Below are 25,189 nucleotides of genomic sequence, written 5' to 3' on the forward strand. Positions count from 1 at the left end.
AGCCCATATGCTGAGTCCTGGGATTTCTGGAACTTCTGATCTCCTATGGCTGAGGAGGGAAGGACAATGAAGACTTCAGAAACTCAGAGCTATGCTGTGTGTTTTGTTTTGCCTAGTTTTGGATTTGGGTAAGTGGTAGCCCCCTGCTGGGATGTCTAGCCAGTTCTGAAGGTGGGTTTGGCTTAATCTAGACCATCTTCTCTAAACACAGGGAAGTGCCTTGGGGAGACCAAGTGCTAGTGCATCCCTCAAGGTTTCTGGGGGGTCTTTGAGATGGTTCTTTCTCTGAAAGGTCAAAATCACCTGTGATTCTGATGAGGGCTGCAGGCACCTAGTGACCTAGGCTGTTACTCAGCAAGATGAGGAAGAAGAAATACTTTAGAAGCAGGAGGGACTGTTCTGGCACTTTTAGGTTATCTAAGGGACTAATTTATGCTGACCTTTTTTTCTATGCAAAAAATAGTCATAGTATCTGAAAGGGTGATTTAATCTTATTATTTGAGATCACACACAGGTGTTGTTTGACATTAGTTATTTTCGTGTGAGGTTACCAAGTGCTACCTTCTTAGCAGCAGACCTATGTAAAGTTAACACAAACCTTTGTTCTTTGCCAAAAGGCCACAGCAAATGATCTCTGGAGGTCTTTTCTGGCTCTAAGACATGTCTTCAATTTTTGGATGCCTTCTTGTAATCCTTCTGGAATGATCTGGACTCTTTTCCAGTCCACTTGGGATAGGTTTCTTGCACAGCCTGGAGAGAGCAGTAGCCTGCATGGTCTGTCACCCTCCCTTTGGTCTGAGACTCTCTGGTGACTTGTAGGATTCTTATTTATGGTTATAGTTATATTCTAACACTGGAATTCTCCACAGACTGCTGCTCGGAGAAGTTCAATGTCTCTGAGATGGTTTCAGTGAAAGAATTCTATCAAAAAGAATTTGCTGAATTGTGATTGCAAACAAAATAGCTTTGTGGGGACAAAATGTACTCCTCATAAGGGAGCCTTATGTTTATTTTCCAGCCTCTCCTCCCAGTGCTTCACTTCTGATCTCTCTGCAGAAAGAAACATTTCAACAGAGAACCGCCCCCCCGAAACTGAGACAATTATCTTCTCAAAGCCCTGAACTCCCCTTCCTACTTCCAAAGGATCCCCTCTGTTCACAGCTGCTAAAGCTAGCCCGAAGTCCGGTTCCTTCCCCAGGCAGTTCTGTTTGGATGTTGGATGCACACCTTTCTAAGCATTGTGGTCTCCAAATGTAAGTTTAATAGCATAAATGTCTTTCTGTAGCCTGGAAGAATTTTATACCTTTGTGTTATCGAGTAACATGATAGTGCCTCATATTTTGCTGGAGCTATTTAGAAATTTTACTGTCCTAAGGGGATTTGGGAATCATAGCTACATCCATTTTATCTGCGTTACATATGGCTCCCTCATTCGGGGGAAACAAAGTTCTTCATATATAACACACATGCGTGGTCTCACAACACCCAGGCTGAGAGACTTAGGGGGAGTAGGAGCTCGTTCTCATTCTGTAGGTAGCAGAGGCAAACATATTTGCCAAGATGCTGATTCTGAACTCCATTTCTGGGACATTCCAGGGTGTTTCACAGGATCTCAAAACGCCTCATAAAATCACTCTAAAACTCTCAAAGCCAAATTCATCTTAATTGACTTCAGTTTTTTTGAAGTTACAGCATTTTGGGGTTGGGGTCGTTATGTTTTAAAAAAATACACAAGTCAAATCAACGAAATGCCAAAACTCAAGAAACATTTGGGAAGCAGTGGACTAGTCCATAAATACCAGAACAGGCATAAAATAACCCAGGTCAGGTACTAAGAGGTATAAATTCTTGACTCATCCTCCATGAATCTGTATTTAAATACATATCTTGTGTGATGGTATGTCTGAAGATACTTCTCTTCTGGGCAGGCTTTCTGCAGTACTTGGGGATGATCCCAGTGACCTTTTGGGGTGATCTGATTTTTTTTTTCACTGCTAGAAGGGTGAAAAATATATATTGATACACTTGAACAGTGAGCAATTTAGTTTGGCTGGAGCACAGGCTTATGATGGGAGAATTACAGAAACATGTTTGGAAAGGTAGGTTGGGCCACATTTTTGAGGGCCTTGGACACTAACCGAGGTATTTCAACTCTCTTTGATAGTCAGTTTGGAGGCATTGAAGGTTTTTGAACAAGGGTTGATGGAGAAATATGGAATGGCTAGAGTTAGACTCTAAGAATATTAATAAGGCTGAAATGTGTAGGTTTGGCCCACATTGAGATAAGTGAAGACAGATCAATAAGAAACTTACAACAGTGTTGGTATTAAGGTATTAATTATTAAATTACTTTTATTTTATTTATTTTTTATTTTAAAATTATTAGATTAAATTATTTTATTAAATTAATAATTATTAAAGGTGTTAAGGAAGTTGTCCAACTTGACTGTGAGCGCTTACTGCGCTGGTGTTTAAAAACAGATGAAGTGTTACCTCTTGAATTCTGCAGACTTTCTAGTCTAAGAATTCTTCTGGCTCAGCTGCCAAAAAAAAAGAGGATCCTTTGCCTTGCCTTTCAAAGGCACCTGTTCCAAATGGGGTTCTCAAGCTGTGTATAGTACTCCTGGCATCATGAAGTCTGTGTGGTTCCGTGAAGCTCCAAGTCCACACTGACCATCTTTGGTTTATTGGTTGAAGGAAGGGACATCACATAGACAAGTCTGAGGTGCTTAACCCATGCTTTCAACTTGTCACCTGTGAGCTTGAGCAATGGGGCCTCATTTCATTCTGATGTTAGAGGACATGGAGGAATTTCCCTGCACTCAGTGTGACAGCCGTGATTTGGCTTGTATTTGAAGGGACAAATATAAGGGTAGTGCAATTTTGACCCGGGTTTTTCTAGTCAGTGGTTTGGGATGCCCAGCAAATATATAATGGGAAATTTGCTTTAATGAAAAAAGGTTATTTTTCTGTACCTTTCATTATATGAACTTTTAGCAAAGGAGACTTGTCTCTTTACATAGTTTGATGATCAACAAATTCTGTCATCTTCCCACTAAGTAAGAGAAATAATACAGAAAACAATGGCAGAATCATTTTATAGTTATGGGAGTACCATAGCATCCACAGGAACCTTGGCACTTAGAGTCTGACGTAAGCCGTTGGTGGTGAGATGGGATCTGTCCCGTCAACTCTGAAGCAAAGAAAACCTCTTGCATCACAGTTAAGTTGGCATAGTGATGCAACATTGATTTTGTTGCTGCCGTGTCATTACACAGACTGTTCATCTGGTCCGCACTGTTCCACTTATTGTGACGATCTGTATATTTTTATTTCAAAGATCTGAACCATTCGATTTTGATGTTGACCTGCGTTCTTCACTGCCCATGCCTATCCTGTTCCACTAGGTGGCACTCTTACCCATGAAACTACTGCAGCCGGGCCTGCTACCTGAAGCCGCCAGGCCCGTGGGCTGGGCTGTGAGTTCCTGTGCGAATGAAATGCTTGTGGGTTGCCTTGTTCCTCTACTCCCATCAGCACCAAGATGCTATTCCATACCTGCCTGCCTCTCCAAGTCTTATAAATGTTAACTGAGTACCTACTCTGTGCCTGCTCTGTGCCAGGTGCTAGGCACAGAGGCAAGATTTGAGCTACACCACTGTCTGGGCCCTCCAGGAGCTCAGAGCCTGGAGACAGGGTGCGGGGCGGGGCAGGGGGGCATAGGAGATAGAGTAGAGGGCCATGGTAGGGGAGAGAATGCTTCTCACTGGAAGCTCTGTGTGACCAGAGTCTAGTGGTCTTTGGCCCTGATTTGTGGGACTTGTTGGCATGGGTTGAGGGGCTCCGTGGTATGCACTGGACGGGAGAGATAAGCACTGTTGCATTATTTCCCTGGCAGTGCCCCTGTTCAACCCCAGAGGCCAAGGGAGGAAAGAAGAGGCTGCGAATACTCCGTCCCAACCCAGGAACAGACTGGGCTCTCCCACAGTCTCCGAGACACGTGATCAAACGTGATCCCACTGCTCCAGAACCAATGGGTGCAAATGTCTATGGCACTCTCATTTAGTAGGTAATTTTTTTATTTTTGGAAAGTTAAATGGAAAATCACATCCACAACAGTAGCCACTGCTCGTGTTCCCACCAACAAGAATTCATCGTTCTTAACATCTTGATACATTGATTTCCAACATTTTCTGTGTTTATACTTTTTAAAAATTATGCAAACAACATATTAATTCTCATTTGTTTTAATCTATGTTCTTCCCATTCATACAGGACCAATTTTTGGGTTCGGTTTTGGGGGTACCAGTGTGCCCTGACATCAGTGCCTCTCAGCATGATGCCAGCAAAGAGAATTGTTCTGCCTTCTCTTTCTCCTTGCACCTCAAATGCAAACTTACTTTTTTTTTTTCTGGAGTTTAAAATCACAATGTAGAAAGTGTGTCAAATGCACAACGACGAAAATAAACAAACCATCTGTGGTTCCACCTCTTGGAGAGAATCATAGCTGATGTTCATTTTGGTACACTTCCTTTTAGCCTTTTTCCTACATAGTTCTTTAGAACATTAGCTGTGTGTTATATTTAATATTTTTTAAAGATGTTATTTATTTTTCAGAGAGAGAGGGAGAAGCACACAAACAGAGCAGCAGGCAGGGCAAGGAGCCTGTTGTGGGGCTCCATCCCAGGACCCTGGGATCATGACCTGAGCTGAAGGCAGATGCTTAAGCAACTGAGCCACCCAGGCATCCCGGTATTTAGTATGTTATAATGTGCCTTTTCACTGAATTGCTTATGTGTTTAAATATTCTTCTACCTCATGACTTTAAGCAGCTGCTCATTATTCTGTCCTATAGGGTTATCATACTTGATAATTACTATTGCTAGACATTTAGTTGGTCTCCTCTTTTTTTGCAATGATAATACTGTATGGTCTTGTACATAAATCTTTACATGAATGTGTGATCATCAGGATAAATTTTTAGAAGTGTAACTTCTGAGTTGAGTATGAACATTAGAAGGCACTCTTCCATTGTATTTTTCTATAGCAAAGTAATATGTTTATCATAAACCATGTAGAAAGCACAGATCTACAAAAAGGAGAATGTAAAAGTCACCCTGTATTCTTATCACTCAAAGCTAATCACTATTAACCTCTTGTCACAGCTGTTCAGTCTTCTTTTTTCTGTATTCTGCATACTCTTCTCTAAGTTTTTTTTTTTTTTTTTACTTAATATATTCTGAACATTCTTTTAGTTCATTATTCTTCTACATTTTCAGTGGTTATATAGCATTTTGTTGTGCGGAAATACCAGTTTATTTGACCAACTGGCTACTGTTGGGCATTTAGGAAGAGAAATGTTTTCCCCTCCTGTAAAGAAAAGGCAGCGATGAGTATTCTGTGGCCAAGTCTGTGCAAAAACCTTTGTTTGCTTCCTCTGAATAAACTCCTAGATACGCAGTTGTTCCTTCCTACATGTAGGCACATTTGTAAGCTTTTGACGAGTATTCTTGTCTTACAGGCAGATTATGGGGTGCCCCTTTGTCCCTTCGGTCTGAAATCTTGATTATCGCTGATGGGATTTTTTGCCAATCTGATTGCAAAGAATTAGTGCCTTATTTTAAAATTTGTATTGGCTTGATTGCTAGTGAAGCTGAAATTTTTTTCTTTCCTCTACCCTTTTGCCCATCTTGCTGTTCCGGTATAGGTATTTTTCTTAATTACTGAAGAGATTTAAAAAAAATAAATTTAAAATATTAATTCTTAGTCATTCATGCAGGTTTTCTCCTCTGGCTAGCTGTTGTGAGGAACTATATGTCTAGAGTTTTTGATACTAAACTGCAGTTCTGGAATAATCCCCTTTTGCTTGTGGTGGTGTATTCTTGTCTTGCTGGGTATGGTTTGCTGGTATTTTATTTAGGATTTTTGCATCTCTGTTCGTAACTGGTGTTAGTCGTCAGTTTTCTTCCTCTGCGGGTTTGTTTCTGTGTTCTCCCAAGTTTTGTGGATAGGCTAACTTTAGTTTTATAAAATGAATGGGACTTATTCCTTTCTTTCTCTCTATACCGGGAGCTACTTTCAGAGCATGGAAATTATTGGTTCCTCGTCAGACAGAAAGAACTTGCTTGTGAAACTGTGTAGGCATTGTAATAACCATCGGAGGAAATGGCTTTGAACAGCATTGGTTTCCCCCATGTTTTCTACTTCTTTGTGAGTCCAATTTGCTGTTTCCTAGGAGATTATCCACTTTGAGATTTTGAAATTTGCTAGTATTTTTCAAGCTTTCTTGACCTATAATCCCCATACCATACAATTCACCCATTGAAGCCATTTCTAGTATATTCACAGTTTACAACCATCACTACAATCGCCACAATAAATTTTAGAACATTAAAAAAAAAGAAAAAACAAAGAAACCCCGTAGCCATGAGCAGTCACTCTCCATTTACCCTTCCGCCTCCTCCAGCCTTAGACAACCACTAACCTGTTCTCTGTTCTGCAGAAGTGCCTGCTCCAGACCGTTCTTATAAACAGAATAAACAAATAATTTGCGGTCTTTTGTGACTGGCTTCTCTCACTTAGAACTCCAAGGTTCATCGCATTGTAACATGTGCTAGTACTTTATTCTCTCTTTGTGTTTTGTTTTTAAATTAATAGACCTTTAGTTTTTAGAACAGTTTTAGGTTTATAGAAGATTGAGCAGATAGTGTAGAGTTCCCATAAACTTCCCTGACCATAGTTTTCCCCACTAAAATCTTGGACTGGTGTGATAATGTTTGTAATAACTAATGAGCTAGTATTGATTTAATATTGTTAGCACATAATGTATCAGTGATATATTAATATATAGTGAGTTCAGAGCTGGCGTTAAGGTTCACTGTGTTGTATAGTTCTGTGGGTTTTGACAAAAGCGTAATGCATGTCTACCATCGTAGTGTCCTAGAGAGTAGTTCCACAGATAGTTTGAGCACAGGGAACTTTTATTGCTGTCCTTCCCTCCTCTGCCAGAACTTCTAGCGACCTCTCATCTTTTCACAGTCTCCGTGGTTTTGCCTTTTCCAGAATGTCATGTGGTTGGAATCATACAGTAGGGAGCCTTTCCAGATTGGTTTCTTTCACTTGGTAGTATGTGTTTAAGGTTCCTCCTTAATGGCTTTTCATGGCTTGATGGCTCATTCCTTTTTAGGGCTGAATAATATTCCATCGTCTGGGTGTACCCTAGTTTGTTTTATCCATTCCTGTATTGAAGGACATCATGCTTGCTTCCAGGCTTTGGCTACTATGAATAAAGCTGCTCTCAATATCTGTGTGCAGGTTTTTGCGTAGACCTAAGTTTTCAACACTTAGAGATAAAAAGCAAGGAGTGTAATTGTTAGGTCATATGGCAAGTGTATGCCTTCTTTTGTAGGAAACTGCTGAACTGTCTTGCACAGTGACTGCACCACTTTGCATTTCCTCTAAGAAATGAGTGAGAGTTCCTGTTGCTCAACATCCTCGCTAGCGTTTGATGTCATCAGTTATTTGGATTTTAACCATTCCAATAGGTACATAGTAGTATCTCATCATTGTTTTATTTTTTAATTTTTTTTCAATATTTTATTTATTTGACAGAGAGAAATCACAACTAGGCAGAGAGGCAGGCAGAGAGAGAGGAGGAAGCAGGCTCCCTGCGGAGCAGAGAGCCCGATGTGGGACTCGATCCCAGGACCCTGGGATCATGACCTGAGCCGAAGGCAGAGGCTTTAACCCACTGAGCCACCCAGGCGCCCCCTCATCATTGTTTTAATTTGCAATTCACTAATGATGTATAATATGGAGCATCTTGCCATCTGTGTCTTCTTTGTGAAGTTTTTGTTCGGATCCCTTGCCTATTTTTAAATTGGATTTTTCTTTATTGTTAAGTTTTAAGGATTCTTCGTGTATTTTAGATACAAGTCCTTTATCAGATAGTTATTTTGCAAATATTTCTCCCAGCCTGTAGCTTCTTTTTTCATTCTCTTACCAATGCCTTTCACAAAGCACAATTAAAAACAAACTTTTTAAAAGGTTTTATTTTTAAGCAATTCTACACACACCATGGGGCTTGAACTTAACCCCGAGATCAAGAGTTGCATGCTCCTAACAAATAACATGGAGGACGTAGGGAGATGGAGAGGAGATGGGAGTTGAGGGAAATTGGAAGGGGAGGTGAACCATGAGAGACTATGGACTCTGAAAAACAACCTGAGGGTTTTGAAGGGGCAGGGGGGTGGGAGGTTGGGGGAGCCAGGTGGTGGGTATTAAGGAGGGCACGTATTGCATGGAGCACTGGGTGTGGTGCAAAAACAATGAATTTTGTTATGCTGAAAAGAAATTTAAAAAAAAAAATCCTTAAGGCCATCCTCTGAGGTGGGGCCTCTAGTACCAAGGGAGGGTTGGGACCCTGGCTCTCTCCTCTCTGCTGCTCACATGCTCTCTTGCCAGGCAACAGCAGCTCATCAAAATGTCCAAGCCGCAGGACTATCAGGTTTCTATTTTAAAGATCGGGAAACTGATAGTCAAAGGAGACACATGGGTAATAGGTGGCTGAGCGAGGACTCCCCAGGGTCCAGCTGCATCTAAAGCTCCTGTTCCTTGGTCCCCACTCCTGATCAGTAGCCCCTGAGATTCTCTTGCCCCACTCTGTGCACGGCTTGGCATGTGAACTGAACAGTGCCCCAGTGTCCTTCTCAGTAAGCACTCCGATCAATAAACACACACATTGAACATGGAAAAAAAAGAGTTGCATGCTCCACTGACTGAGTCAGCCTGGTGCCCCACAATTAAAAAAATTGTTTTTAATAAAGTCCAATTCCCTTTTATGGCTAAATAATATTCCATTGTAAGATACACTATATTTTGTTTATCTGTTTATCACTTGATGGACACTTGGGTTGTTTACTTTTGGTCATTGTGAATAATGCTGCTATGAACATTTGTGTGCAAGTTTTTGTTTGGACATATGCTTTCATTTCTCTTGGGTGGATACCTAGGAGTGGAACTGCTGGGTCATACAACTATTCTATGTTTAACTTTTTGTGAAACTGCTAAACTGTTTTCCCTAGAAACTGCCTTTCTGAAGCAGCTGCACCATTTTCCATTCCCACTAGCAAGGTAAGAGGGTTCCATTTTCTCCATATCCTCAGCAACACCGGTTATTGTCAGTCTTTTTGATTACAGCCATTGTAGTAGGTGTAGATTGGTGTCTCGCTGTGTTTAGTTTGCATTCCCCTAATGACTCAATGTTGAACATATTTTCATATGCTTATTGGCCATTCACATATCTTCTTTTCCTCTGCACCTTTGATATTCTCTTCCATGGGAATTTCATGGATTCCACTAATATCTTCAGACAGATGATTTCCAAATACTTACTTCCAACTCTGACCTTTTTCCTGAGATTTTCTCAGATTCCCCTCTCCTTACTAGGCACTAAGGTCCTGATTGCATCTCCAAATTAGTATATCCCAGCTGAAACTCATTAGCTTTCTTCCCAAGCTTGGGAATCCAATTCTTCCTGTGTGCTTGATTCTGTTAATTATACCATTATTTCTCTAATGACCAAAACTTGAAACTTGGCATCATATCTGCATGTAAGAGAAATTGGATAGGAAAGAGTTGATTCATTGTCAAGTTCTGTGTTACTTTCATAAATATTTTGCATCTGTTTTCTCCTTACTTTTGACTTCTTGATCTCTGTTCCTTTTTGACTTTCTCAATCCCTTACTCTCCTCTTCTTCTTCTCTGATCATTTGATCTCTGGTTATTTTGACCTGTCCCTTGAATGACCCACCCCTTTCTTGACAATCCTCATTTGTAATCATGTATACTTTCTGGCTTGGTTATTTTAATGTCATCCAAGATTAAAGCTATCCTTTACCCACTGTAACTCCCAAATATATATATTTCTAGTCCTGGAATATCTTGAGAACTTCAGACATAGTCATCCACCTATTTGCAGGACATTGCTACTGCACAGACTTTTCAAACTCAGTGTTTTAAACTGAGCTATTCCCATCTCAACTGCCCCCAGATTTGTTCCACCTCTCATATTTCCAGTTGACTGCAGCACCAGCCATCGAATGTTCTTAGGACAGAATCTGGCCATCATTCTCCTTTTTCTCTCTCCCCGAAGCCAAACATTCACAAGTCTAGTCTGCAGTTTTTATCCCCATGCTACTTCTTTGTTCCAGCTTTTATCATCTCTCATTTAGATTATTGTAGTGATCTTCAGTCTGGTCTTCCCGTGTCTAGTTCCTCACCATGCCCCTGCAGCCCTTTCTACCCTGACCACTGACACAAAGTGAGTCTCCAAACTGAAAACTTAGCTATGCCATTGCACTGCAAATAACAAAAACAAAGATGACAATAAACAATAACAAAATAAAAAGAAGAAAATATTTATAGTCTCCTTGGTGGTGCCTCACTTTTCCAAAAGAGTATATATAGCTCAAGCTCCTTAGCCTGGCTTATTGTCAGGCTTCCTACCTACTCCTTTAGTTTAATTTTTCCTTACTCTCCTACCCTCATCTTATCTTAGTTTCCAGCAATACTCTGGACATTTAACATGTTCCCTCTGCTCAGACTCCTTTGCCTACCTTGTCTGCGTTTGTTCTTTGTTCTTCAAAGCCCTGTCCAGGTATCCCCCACTCTGGAAAGCCTTTTTCCAGCACAATGAACTACACCCAGCTCTGAGATTCTTCTGTACTTCACACAATGTCATACTATAAGTAACTCTTTGGTTTATGTGTCTGTCTTCCCTTCTGGGCTGTGGGCTCTCCAAGGACAGATTGTGGCTATTTTTCCAGCTATATAATAAGTTCCCAGTAAATATTTATTGAATGAATGATTAAGATGTTCCGTGGGCTGGATTGTGGTCCCTGAAGTCTAACTGTACGTGGCATTGAGTGTGAAATAATATGATAACAGAGATTTCAGATCTTTTATTTTCAATCCTAGTTGACAAGCTCAAACCTTGTGGTTTCTTGGAGGTAGGCATGATCACCTGGCTGGTCATAGAGGGGATGATTGATAAGAATCTGTTTCACTGAATGTGGACTTGATCCTTTCTAGGAGCTCTGTACATGAAAGAAATGCCTCCATTCCCTCTTTGCCTAGCTCTCAGCGTCACTTCTGATAGCTCCCCCAACTCTAAGAGTTACTTCTGGAGCAATGAGAGATCAGACCCCTTAGGGGAATGGGCATTTTTATGCCACATGGTGTCATCTCTAGGGGCCTGTAGGGCTTGTGGTTCTAAGAAGCAATCTATGGACTGGGACCTCCCTCTAGAGGATGAACAACTTGACGGGAGAGAGTAGTAGCTTAGAACATGTCCAAGAACGTCTAGTCCCAGGGCTTTGGGGAGTTTATGGTCCCCTCTGGGCCTGTGGAATACAAGCCCTCAGGGGCAACAGTGCAGTTTGGTAGAGAATAGCCCACAGCTAATCTGGGCTCAGATGCCTCAGGGTCAGCACATCAGTGTGGTTTCCCTGGGCTCTGTGTGGGACTGAACTTTAAGACTGCTTCTCCTGGGACTGAGATCCCCAGGAAAATCTCAGGGAACTGATTACTCACCTGAATAGATAGGCTTCAGGAAGACCTGGAAGAGTCAGATTGTTGAGCCCAGTCTAGCCTGCTGCATTGGGTTTTACACACTTTACCATGGAAACCTGAGTACAGGAAGACAGAAGTCCATGGTGGGAGGGGGGTGCGGATTGTGGCTTGGCGAGGTTTTTTTTTTTTTTTTCCAGTAATGTTCAGCTGTAAAGTCTGTGTCCTTGGGAGATCAGCCCTGCCCCCACTAAAGTGGGTTCTCACTATGTGGACCTCCTCCAGTGGACCTCCAATCCCAGTTAGGCCAGTGTACTTCCTTCTGGACTAAGTGGCTTTCTTACCTGATACCTTGATGAGCTTAATAGGGATTAATACTTAGTAGACTTTGGTTTTATGGAACAGGATTATTATTTCTGATACTAAGGGAAAACTAAAATTGTAGAAATGTCTTTGCAATACTGTGTAACAGTTTATAGAAACACTTCATATACATTAACTGATTCATTCAGGCATCACACAGTCCAGTACATGGCACTTAGTAGACATTCATATATTTGGCATATGAATGAGCATGGAGATTTATTATCCATTGTACAGATGTGGGAACTGAGACCCAAGCCTGTGAACTGAGTTTCCTAAAATCCAGCTCTAGAGTAAGTCAGCGTAAAGCCTCAACTTGCAATCGGGTTCATTGCATGTCAACATTTAGTAAGCACCTGTTATGTGATTGCCAGTGATGAATCAGCATGTTCCTTAGTTCCTTAGTTTTGAGGAGCTTATAGGCTTGTCAAGGAGCCAGACAAATGGGGAAATAATTTCAGCACTAATGTGCTGAGTGTTATGATAGAGAACTCTGTGTAATGGTGTGGGGTGACAGAGGAGGGGGGCTGCCTAATCCAGTCTAATGAGGTTATGAGAGGCTTCTTGAAGAAATTACACCTCAGTTAAAATTTGAAAGGCCAGGGGCGCCTGGGTGGCTCAGTGGGTTGAGCCGCTGCCTTCGGCTTAGGTCATGATCTCAGGGTCCTGGGATCGAGTCCCGCATCGGGCTCTCAGCTCAGCGGCGAGCCTGCTTCCCTCTCTCTCTCTCTGCCTGCCTCTCTGTCTACTTGTGACCTCTCTCTGTCAAATAAATAAATAAAATCTTTAAAAGAAAATTTGAAAGGCCAGCAGAGGTTGGTCAAAGGTAGAGAGAACATTCTAGGCTGAGAGGTCATCATCAGTGCAGGCACAGAATTGCCATCCCACATGTTATGTTTTGGTATTGCTGGAGTGTTCCTTCCCAAGGGGGAAGTTGTAGGAATGGTGACTAGACAGGTAGGCAGCAATCAGGCCATTGAGGATGTTAACATTGCCTGGTACACCATTAGTTCCCAACCATTGCTGACTCACTCAAATCACTTAAAAAATAGAAAGATGTCCCATCCACATGCTCAGTGATTTTCTTGATCAGCTGGGTTTGGCGTTCACCTCTGGAGGCAACAGGAAGTCATTGAAATGTTGATAGCAGGAGAGGGGCATAGATTGTCATATTGGATCGCTCTGGTGGTGATCTACATGGAGGCAGGTAGATTTGCCCAGTAGCATGTGGAATTTGTCTGAGATTTCATGGTGGATGGAATAAGTCAGTAGCAATGGAGATGGAGAGGAAGAAGCAGATGAAACAAGATTTCAAAGTGGTGGAATCCTTATGATGTTGTGGGGAGAGAGGTGTCCAGGATAATTTTCCAGGTTTCTGGCATGGATTCCTGGGTAGAGGGTAGTACTTCTGAACAAGATCAGAAATGGAATGTGGACAGAGAATGGGGGAATAATGGATAAATTCAACATGGTACCTGTTGTATCTGAGGTTTTGTGGGACATCCAGATGGGAGGGTGGCTGTTTTGTTCTGGAGCTCAAGGTGAATGCCTGGGCTGGAGATACAGACCTGGGCCTCTCCCAATGGGGGGGTTTAGAGTTATGGGAGTAGCAGAAATCTCTCAGGAGAGTGTGTGGAGAGTGCATATTCAATGATTCTATCCCTTTTTGTCTTCAGGGGTTATTCTCATGGAGAAACAGAAGTTTTTTGTGTGTGTTTATATTGAATGTTGCAGTCAGGCAAGGCGGGGTAGTGAAAATGGTATCAAAGATGAAGTTAGGGAACCTGTGTTGAAGCCCCACCTCTGCCACTTTGCCACCTGCAACCCTGAGCGGGAACCAAACCTTGTAACCTCCACATCTTCATCTGTCCGGCAAGGGTAGTAGGAGTATCTGCCTTGCAGAGTTACTGGGAAGATCCAGTGAGAACATGTATGTGAAAAATACCATGTAAAAGAACCGTAAAAAACCCCAGTTTCCCTTCCCCAAGAAACTTGGGCCAATATGTGGGAGTTGCAGGGTGGCATATTTTGATCTTGCATAAAGAAAGACTGTCTAATGCCTCTGAACTGTTGAATGATGGGAAGAATTTTGGGAGAGGGGAAGGTCTGAGACTCTTGGGGTCTTTAAGCAGAAGCTAGGTTTCTGGGCTTCTGCTGAGAGTTTTGTTGCCAGGGGTAGAGTCATCCTGGATGACCTCTGAGCTCTCTTTCATGGCTCATGTAATGTTTGAGTTCTCAGGACACTTCTTATTTTTTTAAGATTTATTTATTTATTTATTTATTAGAGAGAGAGAGGGAGAATGAGAGAAGAAGAGAATGAGCAGGAGGAGCGGAGGGAAAGGGAGGAGAAGAGAGAACACAAGCAGGCTCTGTGTGGAGCCCAAAGAAGGGCTCTGTCTTCAAACCCTGAGCTCATGACCTGAGCAGAAACTAAGAGTTAGAGGCTTAATACACGGTACCACTCAGGCACCCCAGGACACTTCTTTACCCTTTCTCTGAGAATTTTTACACTACTTAGATTTTTTTTTAAATTGTAAAAGCAATATAGGTGCATGGTTATTTCCTTTTCTTTAAAATCTCTTAAAGCCCTAGGCATTTTGGTTTCTAAGTGGTGTCTAGGTTTATGTAACCCTAACAACGAGGCAGACTGCTTCAGGTCTTACTGCATGGGGCATTTATAGATGTTTTTATTCTAAATGCTCTAATGCTCTTTAATGACGATTCAGTGGATGCTGGAAAGTGTCTGTGGGTGCAGTTAAGGTCTCTCTCACACAGATGGGCAGTGGAAGGGGGTAGGGTGGGGTGAGGAAGGAAAGCTGGGCATTCTGATGTCTGGACAATTCTGAGTTATAGTTTAAAATGATTGATTTTTATTATTTGCAAGCAGAAATGATGTTATAAACAGCTAACAATATTGCCAAATAGATATCTTGGTAGAGTATGCTACAATGAGTAGGTAAAGATCATTTGAAATTAGCACACTAATTATTTCTATGCAAATGAGTGTTGTCAGAGAGCTTGGAAACAGGTTGTTCTCTGAACTGGGTTAAACATCCCCTAAGAGCTCATGTTTATACTCCTAATATACTCAGAAACCTGTTGTTGGTGTTTCTTAAATAGAGGAAGGGTAAAATGTGCCAGCCCATGATTGAATTATCACAAATTTAGCAGTAGTTTGAATTGAATTATATTTTTATGTATTTATTTTATTGCCAATTACTAATGTAACACATTTGCTAAAAGGAGGCCTAATTTGCTTGCTGACTTTCTGTACACAGAGATTGTTTCTCTAAATGGAAGATGTCCACCTATGCTGTTTGATGAGGAATTATCTTTATGATAATTTAGATGACTTCCTGGCTCTTATTTATCTATTTATGTATTTTAAAGTATGGTCTGTGCCCAATATGGGGCTTGAATTCATAGCCCTGAGATTGAGAGTTGCACATTCTACCGACGGAGGCGGGCAGGTGCCCCACTTCTTGGCTCTTTTTCTTTTTTTTAAAGATTTTATTTATTTATTTGACAGACAGAGATCACAAGTAGGCAGAGAGGCAGGTAGAGAGAGAGGAGGAAGCAGGCTCCCTGCTGAGCAGAGAGCCTGATGCGGCGAGGCTCGATCCCAGGACCCTGGGATCATGACCCGAGCTGAAGGCAGAGGCTTTAACCCACCGAGCCACCCAGGCGCCCCACTTTTTGGCTCTTTTAAAAACATCACCAAAATAGTACCTCAAAAATATTCTAGCTGGGAAAAAGTTGCTATAAACCATATAGAGGTGAACAACTTTGAAAAGCAAAGAATGTAAGAATACAGACTCAGCCCTAATTGTGGGAGCAGCTTACTTTAATCTTTTCCTTCAGTAGGCCCTTCATGATCTCAGAAGGCCCCGGGTTAGCTTTTATTATCCTTTTTCATTGCAGGTAGTGATGCCAAGGGGTGGCTGAGTGAAGCTTCTAGTAGATATCTTGAAAAAGTGAATGCTTAAATACTCCTGCTTTCTGCACCTCACTCCCTGCCCCTGGTCTTCGTCCACAGGAACTGGTAGATCATGAAAGAGGGTCTGTTACAAGTCTAGGTGAGGTCTCAGTAGGGGTGCAGGATATAAGGGCAGGGAATATGGTTGGGATGGCTGTTGGGAAGACGGGAGAAAGAGAACCTATGAACAAGCCTAAGCAGGAAGCTAAGAATGGTTAAGTCATGAGCTAGACCACAGGAAGATTTGTCAGAATTGAGGGTAACAGATACAAGGATTGATGGGCACATAGTCCAAGTCTAAGCTAGTCAAACCCTGGTTGGGCCATGGTGTTCCTGCAGGATTTAAGCTTTGGTCTGACTGCAGAGGGAATCTGAGCAGCTCCATAATCAGGCCGTTCTGTGGAAGCTTCAGAGTTTATATTCACCTATAACCTCATAGATATCTCTTTATACCAGCAAATTACTCCCTACAACTCACTGCTTGTACATTTATTTTCTAGCAGGCTGACTTTAGGAGGTGATGTGTAGTGTGTTAGAAAGAGCCCTGCCAGGAGGGACCAAAACTCCTGGTTTTTAGCCAGTGCTCTTAGACAAGTCATCTAAACTTACAGAGCCTCAGTTTCTCTGCTCATAAAATGAGAATTGAGATGATAAAGACATTTGGTTCATCTCTCAGTTGTGAGTTCTAAAGCATAGAAAAGAATTCTGTGGCCTTTGGGATTTGACTTGTTTGACTTGAGGGAAAGAAATATAGCCTCAGCACCACATTTGAGCTAAACCTATGAAAAGCCCCAAAGTCAAAATCAAACCACAAATAGATCCTTTCCCTTTCTTGTTTGCCAGAGCCAGGGGTGTTGACGATAGTCTGTGCTCTGTTGGGCCATTTAAACATTTGTGGAAATGGCACAAGCCAAAGCGACAAGGGTTGAACAGTTGTGCTCGTTGGCCTCTGCAGGTGCAATAGACCAGAAGCTGCTGTGTTCCAGGGACTCGGATAGGGCTGCTACCCCCTAGTGATGCACACACCACCAGCAAGCCAGAGAACTTGGGTCACTTGCCAAAATCGCACCTGGCTCATTTGCTGAGGGCCGTAGTAAGATGGGCTGCCCGTCAGTCCTGCCGGGCTGAGACCAGAGACATAGGGGCTGCCAGTGGACTTTAAAATGATAATTTAAAAATAGTCCTTAATTATAAGAAATAGCCTTAATTATAGCTTACCACAGGCAGACCGTGCATTTCTGAGTAGTTTCACAAACGAGGAAGTAAGTGAATAGTTGGTAAACGCTGGTGAGTTCTTCATTTGCATGCTGTCCCACACCCAAATTGTAATACTGCAACACCACAATTTTCAGACAAATTACCAGTGCAACAAATTAGCACAATTTGTTAATTTCCTCTTTAATTGCACTACAAAGAGTAGTGTTTCTGTCTTTTGCCCTTTTTTGACGTAGAGGCTCATCTCAAAAGCAGCAAGACTTTTAACATAGCTAAATCTCTGTCTATGACAAATAGAGCTTGTTTTCATTTTCCTCACCCAGCCGGCTAAGATTTATACATTAATTATTCAGCTGATGCATCTTAAACATCCTAGTTAAAATACACACTGCTGGCCAGGACACTGCTGCCCAGCACACTTTTGTTTGCCTTCAAGGAATAAATACTTAGAACTCTAAACGGGTAAACTCAGTCTTTCCATGTGGTGAGGTCAGCAGAACTCAGAGTGAATATACAAAGGATAGAGAACTAATTATTACTGAGATTCAGGTAAGTGATTTCTTAGGCATTTTAGCTGTCATGCTGTGGAATAATTGCAAACCCACCAGGAAGGAATTGCAAAACACAACCTACTTATCCTTTCCCCAATGGCTACATAGAATTTTTTTTTTTCTGTTTTGCAGTTTATGCCAACCCTCTCTTTAATCATTAAAAGGAATGTTATTTTAAGTATTGCTTCCTGAGTAACAGTGTTTGACGGAGATCCTACAGAACGGTGACTTTGCCCAGAGTGTGACTTCAGTGTGCTGGCGAGATTTAAAGCAATCGGAGCTATTAGTAATGGAATACAGAGCTCTGTGGCAATTTTGCTTAAATTCTGTTCACGTTAATATTCCATCTGACTCATGTAACCATCACTATCCAGTCCCATCAGTGACAACGAAAGATTGTTAAACACCATTTCATAGGCATCAAGTGTTTTGGCTTTGGTATAATTTTATAATCATGCCTTTATTGCGGCATTTTAATACTACCATTTAAATATCAGTAACAGCAGCAGCGAATATTGTAGGCATACCACAGAACCCCCCATTAGTAGGTATCCCAGCTTGGTGACTAGGTTCCTTCCTGCTTCTGGGTCTTCGCATATTCTGTTTTTCGTCCAGTTGTGCCCTTCAAGTCTTGGTTTAAAGGCCTTTTCAGGAGACCCCCCGCTTCGTCCCTCTGGTATTCTTGATCACTGTACCCGTTGGCTTCCTTCATAATATTTGTCACAATTTAAAATGATACTTGTATCTTCTTCTTGTTAGTTGTCTCCCCTGCTAGTCTATAAGCTATACAAGGACAGAGACCATGTCTGTGTGTTTCCTTGCCTAGCAAAGTAAGTAGGGTCTCTAAATATTTTAGTGAATAAATGAGGCAGTGTGGCAGACATGCAAGGAGGCAGGAGCCTTGTGTGCCGAGGACCTCCAAATTAATCTCATGGTTGCATGTGCTCCTGCCTAGGCCTGTGGGACTTGCAACCGGTATGTCCACATGCGGGCTAGACATTTCCACCTGATGGTCCACAGGCACTCCCCAGTCAACATTCCAACCTTTAGTTCATCAGCCTACCTCTCAAATCTCTTTGTACTTCTCAGTTATCACTTGAATAATGGCCCTGTCGTGTGTGTCATCACCCAGTAAGACATTTGGCCTTCATTTTCCCCTTTCTCTTCAACTCCAGCACCCGGTCCTGTCAGTGTGTCTTCCTGAATACTGCTCGGATCTGTCCTCTCCTCTCCATCTCCATTGCCATGACTTTGGTTCAGGTCCCAATCATCTCTGATGTAGACTAGTGCCAATGCTTTCTGATGGTCTCTCTGCTTCCTTGGTCTTATACCCTCAAGAGCACCTCCCTCTCCACCAAAAGTCAAACACTATTCTCTCTCCTTCTGTCTAGAAGTCAGAAAGGACTGGCAAGACACAGAAGTAGCTGGAACCTTACTGAGTAAGAGATATTCAAAGATTGCAGACATATGATTTCTTCAAGATTAATTTCCTTTTTGTTTTTCTGCTACAGATCCAATGGAATAAGCTATTAAAATGCTTTGAGTTTCTGAACGAAAGCACAGAACTGTGCCAGCAGAACAACATAAAGGTTTCCTTTCTTTCTTTTCCTCTAGCATCTATCCATGATGGATGACATGACCATGAATCTTTGCTTAAATATGGACTCCTGAAATATCATAAAATCCCAGAGCATCAGAGCTGGACAAAGGCCATCTGGATCTTTTGTCTGAGGCCCAGAGAAGACAAGGACCTTATTTAAGGTCACACAGTGAGTTAGCTGCAGAATTAGGACTCAGATTCCATTCTGTATTCCTCAGGTAATCATGAGGCTTCACTTGGATGCATTATTTAAACATTTGGCAGTTCTAAGATCCGCACCTCAGACCACTGTGGCATGACTGCCTTCCTTCACTGGACTTCTTTTTCTTAATTTGCTTTGCTTGTGCCTGAGTGCTGATCAGTGAGATTAGGAAAAAGTCTGACCTTTATAAGTGACATGTACTTCATCAGTGATTTCCAAAGGGGATACTTTGGAGTACTAGAGGTTTCTTGGAGCTTCCCCGGGGGCCTCTGTGTATAGCAGTCAGTGGGTCCCAAGGAAACTGGTACTGCCTGCCAGCCCCCATCTCATACTCCACAGGAGGTTTTGTTTTCATTTGTTTTATATGGGCCTACACTACCACTGGATTTAAGTGATTTCATGTCGAAAAAGTCTTGAAAACTGTACTTCAGGAATGCACTTGGTAGTTTGCTCCCCCAGTTGAATATTCCAATTAAACAATATTTCTGTGGTTTTGTGTCTATTTTTATTTTTACCCTTCTCTTTACAATGATAGAAGGCAGGAAAAAACTTCAGGCTTGCTCATGTGGGTATGGTAATTTGAATGTTGATTGTCCCAAACTAGTTAGTGGAACAGTGACTGAGGCTGGGCTTCGTGACCTCTCAGCTATGAGTTAGACCATACAGGCACGTGGGTCAGGCCCGCCTAGTGTCCTGTCTTCCCCTTTAGGCCAGAGAGTGCATGGGATTACTTGGTAGAAGGTATGTGGTCATGAAGAATCTTGTATCTCTTTTCCAGCTTTCTTGAATTCTGTGTCTCTAGTCTTTGATACTGACCAGTGCTGAGCAAGATGGAATGTATGATTTCTGAGAGCCGGATGTGGTGGCAGGGGAGTAGAACACTGTGTGAATGTCCATGGAAGGAGAAAGTTGATATTGAAAATTGATGTGTGTCATTGTGTAGGGTCCCAGGGGGTAGTCTTCCAGTTTTTGTCATGGGAGGTGATGATGGAAGGGATTTGGGGCTTTGAAGGAGGGACAAACAGTATTTCCCATTTGACCATTTTCCTTTGTTTCCAGAGATGTTTGACATACTCTTGATACTTCTAGACGTGATGAAAGATAAGGCCACTCGTAACTTTGGTGGGCCTGGGACAGGGGTGCAAAATGTAGACCGACAGCCAGCTTCCCCTTCTCTCCAACCTCTTGGCTCTGTCCTTATCTTGAGGGGGCCTTCTGCACATGCATAGAGACACGAACCTTGCTCCACCAAGTCCCAGTCTAGAGCATCAGCATTGCCTCAGAACTTGTTAGAACTACAGACTCTCAGGGCCCACTCTAGGCCTACTTAACCTGGATTACCTGGATTTTTTTTTTTTTTTTTTTTGAGAGAGAGCGAGAGGAAGAAAACATGGAGGGGGGAGGGGCTGAGGGAGAAGGAGAGAGGTAATTTTTTTTTTTAAGATTTTATTTATTTATTTGACAGCAAGAGAGATCACAAGTAGGCAGAGAGGCAGGCAGAGAGAGAGGAGGAAGCAGGCTCCCTGCGGAGCAGAGAGCCCGATGCGGGGCTCGATCCCAGGACCCTGAGATCATGACCTGAGCCGAAGGCAGCGACTTAATCCACTGAGCCACCCAGGCGCCCCGGAGAGAGGTGATCTTAAGCAGGCTCCATGCTCAGCACAGAGCCCGAGCCCATCATGGGGCTTGATCTCACGACCCTGAGATCATGACTGGAGCTGAAATCAAGAGTTGGATGCTTAACTGACTGAGACCCCCAAATGCCCTGTAATCAGGATCTGGATTTTCATAAGATTCCAGGTAATTCACAGTCACATTCAAGTTTGGGAAGTATCATTAGAGCCCACATGTTCAAATTCCAATGTTACTGGGTTGAAGGGCAACAGCCATCTCATGGCTACCCCTCCAATGCCTTAGGCCTAGAGATGTGCCCATCCTTGGGAAGACAGAGCTAGGGAAGAGGATGGCACAGGCCATGACACGGGTTTGGGGCATATGGCCAGGGAGTTCAAGGTCTTGTATATTCTGAGATTATACTGTAGAAGAGGGAAGCATAGTTGAGAGTAGGCAAGTCCCTTGGCCCCATAGACTCCTTGCTCTGTGTATGGTTAAAGCAGGACCAGAGGAAGGCCCTGTAAAGTGTGATGCCTAGGCCAGGGACTGGCTATCCCAGTCTCAGAGTGATACTGTTGACAGGTGTTCTAAATGCCTGTGTGGATGGGGGTGGATCATGGCTCTTTGAGGTACTAGGTGGCTGTCAGTGCTTTGGTGGCTCTTGAGAGTATGGGGAAGTAGTAGCAATGAGGCCATTACTGCCTTAAGAAGAAATCAAAGTGAACTATTGCAAGCAAACTCTTTAGTAGCAAGGGAGCCACATTCATTGACTTGCCTAGGGAAGGCTTGCAGCGAAGATGCTTCCCGTAGTGCCCAGTGACAGTTCGACTAGACCCGCTGGCAGCCTGCAGCAGGAGGCAGTTGGGTGTGGATGTGAAGGGCTTTGAATAGCTGCCTTCAAACGTAAGACAGGCCGTCTTCCTTGATGAATTAAGAGCAGCGGCTGGTGTGGTTGAGGTGCGGGGGCTGGTGGAGGGGTTGAAATGTGTCCCCTACCACCTGGACAATGCCATGTTTGTGAGACAGAGGCAGGTCTGAAGCGAAGTCACACCTCAGCTTCTTCAGCTGCAAATGGACCAAGAGTCCTTGCCCTGCCTACCTCGCTGAGATGTCAGGCAGGTCTGGTCTGAGAATGGATACAAAAGTGCCTTGTAATTGTCAGGTGGGGTATACATGAAGAAAATGGTCCTCATCCTGCCATTTGCTGTCTTTCCTTTGGGAGAATGCCTTCGGCTGCCCACGAGTTTTGGATTTAGACTGTCCACCCTTTAGCAGTGCACAGGGCTCTGCCCCTCTGCCTGATGCCTTCCAGCCCCTTCCAAGCAGATACACTACTGTGATTCTTATTTTTTGAGTTCCACAGTGGGGGAGGGGGATTTTATATTGGCAAACATTTCTGAAGAGACAAATAATTGCCTCTGGAAAGAGAATACTTTTCTCTTCCAAAAATTCACATTTGCTGGTTTAAATTGATGTGACTTTATTTTTTGGCTAGCACTCTGCAGTGTTCCACTGAGCAGTAATTATTCCTTTGGTGTTGCAGGAGTTTGCTGAGAGAAGGGAACTAAATCTAAAAGAGTGAATCCATCTGGTGCATATGTTGAAGATTTCTCTGAGGCCACTGACACTGAAATGTTAATGTTGGAATTTTTTATCTATTGGTATCATTTAGTATTGATAAAATGTGATTTAATGCCCTAGGTCATTGAATCAAAGGCTGAATTCCGTTCCTTTACTTGGCACAGGATGCCCCACACGATGGAGGACCTTCTTGGCAGAGCACAATGGTAAGGTGGACCCTGCGTTCCAGTCCTGCTACCTGATTGTCAGATTGTGGTTGCCCCAAGCCTGATCTGACTAGGTACCTGAACATCAGCAGCCTGAAGACTCAGTGGCTCCCAGTACTTGTAGCATCAGGGACAGCATTGGCCGGATAGAAGGCATGCCACCCCCCAACCAGTATGTGATGTCTGGATTAGTTTGATACCTCAAGTATTAAGTGCCCCGGGAAGAGCCCCTGAGTCCCACGGGAGCTCATGAATCTGCAGCCTTCCTGTTGACTTGATAGTGTGGGTGAAACTGGGATGTGCTCCAGGAACCCACTGAAGGCTGTCCTCCTTGGCTGGGGCTCTGACGTCCAGCCTAGGCTTGGCTGGGCCTTTCCCTGGGATGTGCTGGGCTCCGTCTGTCTACCAGCTAGAGTCTAACCCAAATAAAACCCTGTGGAAACCTGGGGCTGCCACCTGCCTGGTGATTAGTGTTCCCACTGCTGCAGGGTCTCTCCTAACAAGATTTCATTCTGAAATGGCTAGCTTTTGTTTGTCATTTTATTTTTAATCGTTGTAACTTGGCCAGTAAGCCCTACTGGGGACAACTCTGTGGTCCTCCACGTTCTGAGTCTGTTTAATCTGTGCTCATTTTCCTTTTCCTACTCTCTTGACATTGCTCTTTGGAGTCCTCACTATCACTATAAAAGTTCTGCTTTATGGTCTCCTTTATCCCATAGTTGTGTTACACATCCATGGAAAGCTGTGGGCATCTTGAACCTCGCTTGGATTTGAACCCACATGGAGTTCCTGCCTCCTCTCTCGAGGAAGCATCAACCGAAGAAGCCACAGGGGATTTGCCAGCCTCCTATGAAATAAAATGCTATGTGGTAACAAACAGCTAACTGTCAGGATTCATTAGCGAAATCTGGATGTTCTAGCCTTTTTTTTAAAAGATTTTATTTATTTATTTGACAGACAGAGATCACAAGTAGACAGAGAGGCAGGCAGAGAGAGAGGAAGGGAAGCAGGCTCCCTGTTGAGCAGAGAGCCCGATGCAAGGACCCTGAGATCATGACCTGAGCTGAAGGCAGAGGCTTTAACCCACTGAGCCACCCAGGTGCCCCTGTTCTAACCTTTTGACAATTTTCTCTTTCCTCTGCGGTCCAGTGTGAGATAGACTCTTGGGGGTGAATTGTCACTGGGAGAAATTCAGAGCTGCCATGTGTCGCTAGCACATGGCCAAGGAGAAGCTGATGAATGGGTTACCGCCATTTCTCCCAAAAGCTGTTAGGGAAGGTTATCGATTATTTTCTAAATACCTTCTAACCTTCAGCACAGGCTACTGTGGTTATTAAAGAGACACCATCATGTGCCTTTTTAGAATAGTTGTCTCCATTTTGTTTTCCTAATAGTCACTACTCCCAGTTCCCTCTTTGGGACCCAAAGGTGATGTTTCTTTCTTTACCCACAGATTTTATCCTTGCCCTTCTGGCAAATGGACTTGAATTGCTCCTGCTTCTGGCAGCTGGCAGCTGGGTTTACTTCAAGGTCCTTGGGAAAGGCCAGACGAGTGCCATTACACAAATCACTAGTGACTGCTGTCAGCCCGCTGGCCCTCTCTCCATACTTATCTCTACCTCTGCCTCCCACCCCTTTCCACAGAGGCTTGCAGGTGGCATTTTTCTTCCAGGACAACAGACTTGTGGGTAAAAATTATGTCTAAAGGTACAAATCAGCAGACTCTGGTGACATATAAGTAGGGTAGCGTTTGACCTATGCAATAAATAGCACTCTGTCATTTGTATATTACCCACAGTGTATCTAATTTAAAAGTTCTTAATCACATTTGTGGTGCTTAGAGCCCTCAAACCAATTCAGGGGGTTTGGAGAAGCTGTTGTGGCATTTCTGCCCTGTGGTGTAGTAAATGTTACTTTTCGGTCTTTTAGTTCACTCCTAGTCCATCCATCGGTGTTGCTGTGGACCACCTGGACTCCTGGGCCACCCTTTTGCATTGAGGTGGGAGAGTATACTTTGTTTTTGCTTATTCTGCATCAATTTCAACTCAATGAGCATCACAGATCCACTAATTAAGAGCTGTGCCTATGTTCTCCTGCCACATTTTTAATTTCTCAATGTCCGGGTGAGAAACAGAATCCTGTCCAGAGTTGCCTTTGCTCCAGGATGACAACATATGAAGGGTCCAAAAACATACATTATACCTTGTTTTGGGGTTGGAAGACTTCTGTGGGATCCTCATGCCTTCTGGCCACACTGAAGTAGTATTTCGAGAAGTAAAGTTTTCCCTTTGTTTGTCTAGGCTCTAGACGAGC

The 25,189-nt window shown here is 43.0% G+C and overlaps 1 long non-coding RNA gene across 2 annotated transcripts; it reads left to right on the plus strand.

Moving 5' to 3' along the window:
• Positions 1 to 23,734, plus strand: LOC123934521. Of its 2 annotated transcripts, none has more exons than XR_006816813.1 (5): positions 1 to 128; positions 1,019 to 1,253; positions 3,899 to 4,065; positions 22,791 to 22,876; positions 23,596 to 23,734. It is a non-coding gene; the product is annotated as an uncharacterized LOC123934521 (long non-coding RNA). The 2 variants fall into 2 exon arrangements; XR_006816812.1 differs by having other exon boundaries at positions 1,057 to 1,253.
• Positions 23,735 to 25,189: the final 1,455 nt, after the last annotated feature.

This window comes from Meles meles, chromosome X (assembly GCF_922984935.1).
Source record: "Meles meles chromosome X, mMelMel3.1 paternal haplotype, whole genome shotgun sequence".
NCBI classification, from domain to species: Eukaryota; Metazoa; Chordata; class Mammalia; order Carnivora; family Mustelidae; genus Meles; species Meles meles.